The sequence below is a fragment of the Pristiophorus japonicus genome, unplaced genomic scaffold (assembly GCF_044704955.1).
Source record: "Pristiophorus japonicus isolate sPriJap1 unplaced genomic scaffold, sPriJap1.hap1 HAP1_SCAFFOLD_61, whole genome shotgun sequence".
Classification (NCBI taxonomy): domain Eukaryota; kingdom Metazoa; phylum Chordata; class Chondrichthyes; family Pristiophoridae; genus Pristiophorus; species Pristiophorus japonicus.
The window spans coordinates 507639-513638 of record NW_027254520.1 but is presented as its reverse complement, the minus strand read 5'-3'; positions in this window follow the sequence as shown (position 1 = coordinate 513638).

Genomic DNA, 6000 nt, shown 5'->3' with positions numbered 1-6000 from the left:
TTTCAAATTTCAAAAACTGCCTTTGGAGAGTGCAGAATTTTTAGTTTGTTGGTGTGTTTGTGTAAGTGAGAGAGTGCGTGGAAACGTTCTGCGCGATATTACTGTGCATTTCATGTCATGTGAGGAAAAATGCATTACATGCAACTTGAAGCCACACTGATTTGATTCAACACGCATTCAGGGACTGACTGACAGGAGAAGAGTTTGCTGTGGGATTTTGCTATTCCACATGTGAAAGAAGGCAAATTATATAAGTTAGAAACATAGCGATTTTAGCGAGAGCTTGCGGATGGGCTGTGTGACATGATGAGCTCCTTCCCCCTTATTTTCAAATACAAATCAAATCAAGACAAGACAAGACATGACTGACTGACACGATTTGTTTGTATAAATTTCTGTATCAATATTTATATATGCATATATTTACATACATTCCCTACTTTTTAACTTTCACAATAAATGTGCTTTTCTGTTCTGCCTGCATTGGCTCTATTACATTTGGCCTCTTTCACAGCACACGCTGCTTCTGTCTGATCCCGCAGAAAAGCACTCGCGACTTTAAAAGATGGCCTTTGTTGCCCACATCTTCCCTCGTGGCTTGTCTTACACCATGGGCTTACTGTGTTTGGGTATTTACTGACTGCACACCCTGATTTCCAGTGCATTTCATGCAGTCGCACAGACTTCGTTCAATCAAAAATATATAGATTAAGAAACAATTATTTATTTATTTCAATCAAATCAAATTCAATTTTTTGCAATAAAATTGTAAATTTATTTATTTTCTTATTATAATAAATATATATATGTTTTAAATTGTCTTTTTGTCTGTGTTGGTTTTATTTCCCTCCCTCTTTCCTGCTTGTCTATCACCTGTGGCTTCAACAACCGTCCCAGTCCCGCGTGCTCATGAGAACCGCGCTCATTCACGCACAACACAATTGCATTCAGGAATGATAGAAATTCCAATTTATTCTTCTGAAAGGGAACTGCTGTCCGTAAAGGGCAATTCTACAGCTGTGTAAGAGGGATGTGCTTCCTGTCCAGGATCATTCGGTGTCTGTTTCAACGGGATGGTTGTCAGTTCCGGTTCATCAATTGCCCCTTTAAAACGTATTTTCTCATTATCCGGATCATCCTGTACATTTAAAAAGGAGTGTGATTATCAGCTGTGATAACCGAATTGTTAAACTGTTGTGTTTCAAGATACATTGACTTTGCTTGTGTCCGTGTACATCCATATCGCAGCGCATCTGTTCATTACTCAAAATATGCTCATGTTTTCCGATATCCACTCCTTGATGTAACCCTTGTCCCAAATTTGCTCTCAATATAAAAAACAACAAATTATGCACCGACGGTAGCGACCGCGTGGCCTAAAGGATAAGGTGTCTGATTTCGATTGTAACTGTGATCTTATCAGATGATTGCAGGTTAGAGTCCGGCAGTGGTCAGCTATCGCGCTTTGTGAAATTTTATAATCTTTGTTTTGATTCTGCCTCAAAACCAACCATCTCGGACAGTCACTCACCTGAAGTAAAGGAAGGTTGTGTGCTTTAAGAAGCTAATGGCAAATTTTCATCACTGTCGATCTGGTTGCACGGGCAAAACAAGTGGTGAAGTAGATTTTCGTGCACATTATTTATGTTTGAATGCAAAAAGTAGGGGATGGATGTCTGACTTTGCAGTCAATAGGAGACAAGGTGACTGACAGGTTGAAGCAATGGACTGCTGATCCCGTATGCCCCCAGCTTTGTCGTTATTGTGTTAAACATTTTCCCCTAGTTTTTTTATTCAATCACATTTATCCTCATTGCCAAATTCACCTTTTACTGAAAAGGATGCAGCTCGTTGATGAAGTAATGTCACAAAAAATAATCACTTCATCAAAGGGAAAACATTAGCAGAACGATGGAGAGGGGGACTCATGAAATCGGTCTCTGAGAGTCAGCACAGGCACGATGGGCCGAATAGCAAACTAACGTCAGAAACTGAGAGCTACGCTCCTCACTGTCGGCGGCTCGTTGGTCTAGGGGTATGAATCTCGCTTTGGGATTATAATAATTGAAATGCGAGAGGTCCTGGGTTCAAATCCCGGACGAGCCCTGCCAACCTTTTGTCAAAAAACGACTTCTCAGCCGGTCGACATGTGAGAAAACTGACTTGTTTCAAATTAAAACGTGTGATTGCACTCCGTTGTTCACACAGCGTCCAAAAATCCTGGAGATTCCCAGGAGCAAAGTGAAACTCACCGAACTGAGTAAAGTTCATGTTTCTCAGATGTGCTCGGCTCTGCGTCTCATTGGACAACATAAACCCCGTTTTGATTCCGGCAAATACTTGATCAGTGTATCTTCCTTTCTGCACGCATGAGCTCACCTCCATAGGGATAAGCATAATTTCAACGTCAATCTCAAATTCAACGTGAAACAGACTCTGCCCTGAATATGAGTGCGTCCTGTTTCTCTCGCGCTGAAAAGATGTGAGAAGCTGGCTTTGGATTTAGTCCCTTGGCTGCCGAATTTAAACCGTGCAGGAAATCGATCCGGGGTGGCCAAGCTGCCTGGTCTAATTAAAAGGCGTTCAAACCCTACAATCCAGGCAGGTTATAGTGTTCTGGCCTCAACATTCGGTTCAACGTATCGGATCATAAGCACCGCTCCCATTGTCTGCTAATGGTTCTGCTGTTCACACTAACACCTCCTCTGGTCCATCCTTTGTTAATTTATTGCCCGCTTACCACTCACTTTGCCTTTTTGCATTGTGCCATTTATTATTCAATCACTCCTACGCTCCACTGTATCACAGGCATTCCCTTTTGTCCTTCCTCGCTGCCTATTTTTCCAGGCGCTATTTTCCAGGAAAAATCTGTAAACTTTACATTTTTCTTAAAATATCGGAATGATCATCTGACTGAACGTGAGCCCGGGAAATTCATCCACAGAATGTTCACGGCCTGCTGAGTTTTACAGAATGCTTTGTTTTTGTTCACTGTGTTTCTGTATCCCTTTTAAGGTGATGTGCTGGTCTGCCCGGGGTCATTCTCTGTCTCTCCAAAATGGTGTGCTATCAGGATCGGATCATTATCTATCTGTTTAAAAGGAATGTGCTGTCTGTCCCGGATTTCAAATTTCAAATTTCAAAAACTGCCTTTGGAGAGTGCAGAATTTTTAGTTTGTTGGTGTGTTTGTGTAAGTGAGAGAGTGCGTGGAAACGTTCTGCGCGATATTACTGTGCATTTCATGTCATGTGAGGAAAAATGCATTACATGCAACTTGAAGCCACACTGATTTGATTCAACACGCATTCAGGGACTGACTGACAGGAGAAGAGTCTGCTGTGGGATTTTGCTATTCCACATGTGAAAGAAGGCAAATTATATAAGTTAGAAACATAGCGATTTTAGCGAGAGCTTGCGGATGGGCTGTGTGACATGATGAGCTCCTTCCCCCTTATTTTCAAATACAAATCAAATCAAGACAAGACAAGACATGACTGACTGACTGACTTTGTTTATATAAATTTCTGTATAAATATTTATATATGCATATATTTACATACATTCCCTACTTTTTAACTTTCACAATAAATGTGCTTTTCTGTTCTGCCTGCATTGGCTCTATTACATTTGACCTATTTCACAGCACACGCAGCTTCTGTCTGATCGTGCAGAAAAGCACTCGCGACTTTAAAAGATGGCCTTTGTTGCCCACATCTTCCCTCGTGGCTTGTCTTACACCATGGGCTTACTGTGTTTGGGAATTTACTGACTGCACACCCTGATTTCCAGTGCATTTCATGCAGTCGCACAGACTTCGTTCAATCAAAAATATATAGATTAAGAAACAATTATTTATTTATTTCAATCAAATCAAATTCAATTTTTTGCAATAAAATTGTAAATTTATTTATTTTCTTATTATAATAAATATATATATGTTTTAAATTGTCTTTTTGTCTGGGTTGGTTTTATTTCCCTCCCTCTTTCCTGCTTGTCTATCACCTGTGGCTTCAACAACCGTCCCAGTCCCGCGTGCTCATGAGAACCGCGCTCATTCACGCACAACACAATTGCATTCAGGAATGATGGAAATTCCAATTTATTCTTCTGAAAGGGAACTGCTGTCCGTGAAGGGCAATTCTACAGCTGTGTAAGAGGGATGTGCATCCTGTCCAGGATCATTCGGTGTCTGTTTCAACGGGATGGTTGTCAGTTCCGGTTCATCAATTGCCCCTTTAAAACGTATTTTCTCATTATCCGGATCATCCTGTACATTTAAAAAGGAATGTGATTATCAGTTGTGATAACCGAATTGTTAAACTGTTGTGTTTCAAGATACATTGACTTTGCCTGTGTCCGTGTACATCCATATCGCAGCGCATCTGTTCATTACTCAAAATATGCTCATGTTTTCCGATATCCACTCCTTGATGTAACCCTTGTCCCAAATTTGCTCTCAATATAAAAAACAACAAATTATGCACTGACGGTAGCGGCTGCGTGGCCTAAAGGATAAGGTGTCTGATTTCGATTGTAATTGTGATCTTATCAGATGATTGCAGGTTCTAGTCCTGCAGTGGTCAGCTATCGCGCTTTGTGAAATTTTATATTCTTTGTTTTGATTCTGCCTCAAAACCAACCATCTCGGACAGTCACTCACCTGAAGTAAAGGAAGGCTGTGTGCTTTAAGAAGCTAATGGCACATTTTCATCACTGTCGATCTGGTTGCACGGGCAAAACAAGTGGTGAAGTAGATTTTCGTGCATATTATTTCTGTTTGAATGCAAAAAGTAGGGGATGGATGTCTGACTTTGCAGTCAATAGGAGACAAGGTGACTGACAGGTTGAAGCATTGGACTGCTGATCCAGTATGCCCCCAGCTTCGTCGTTATTGTGTTAAATATTTTCCCCTAGTTTTTTTATTCAATCACATTTATCCTCTTTGCCAAATTCACCTTTTACTGAAAAGGATGCAGCTCGTTGGTGAAGTAATGTCACAAAAAATAATCACTTCATCAAAGGGAAAACATTAGCAGGACGATGGAGAGGGGGACTCATGAAATCGGTCTCTGAGAGTCAGCACAGGCACGATGGGCCGAATAGCAAACTAACGTCAGAAACTGAGAGCTACGTTCCTCACTGTCGGCGGCTCGTTGGTCTAGGGGTATGATACTCGCTTTGGGATTATAATAATTGAAATGCGAGAGATCCCGGGTTCAAATCCCGGTCGAGCCCTGCCAACCTTTTGTCAAAAAACGACTTCTCAGCCGGTCGACATGTGAGAAAACTGACATGTTTCAAATTAAAACGTGTGATTGCACTCCGTTGTTCACACAGCGTCCAAAAATCCTGGAGATTCCCAGGAGCAAAGTGAAACTTACCGAACTGAGTAAAGTTCATGTTTCTCAGATGTGCTCGGCTCTGCGTCTCATTGGACAACATAAACCCCGTTTTGATTCCGGCAAATACTTGATCAGTGTATCTTCCTTTCTGCACGCATGAGCTCACCTCCACAGGGATAAGCATACATTCAACGTCAATCTCAAATTCAACGTGAAACAGACTCTGCCCTGAATATGAGTGCGTCCTGTTTCTCTCGCGCTGAAAAGATGTGAGAAGCTGGCTTTGGATTTAGTCCCTTGGCTGCCGAATTTAAACCGTGCAGGAAATCGATCCGGGGTGGCCAAGCTGCCTAGTCTAATTATAAGGCGTTCAAACCCTACATTCCAGGCAGGTTACAGTGTTCTGGCCTCAAAATTCGGTTCAACGTATCGGATCATAAGCACCGCTCCCATTGTCTGCTAATGGTTCTGCTGTTCACACTAACACCTCCTCTGGTCCATCCTTTGTTACTTTATTGCCCGCTTACCACTCACTTTGCCTTTTTGCATTGTACCATTTATTATTCAATCACTCCTACGCTCCAATGTATCACAGGCATTCCCTTTTGTCCTTCCTCGCTGCCTATTTTTCCAGGCGCTATTTTCCAGGAAAAATCT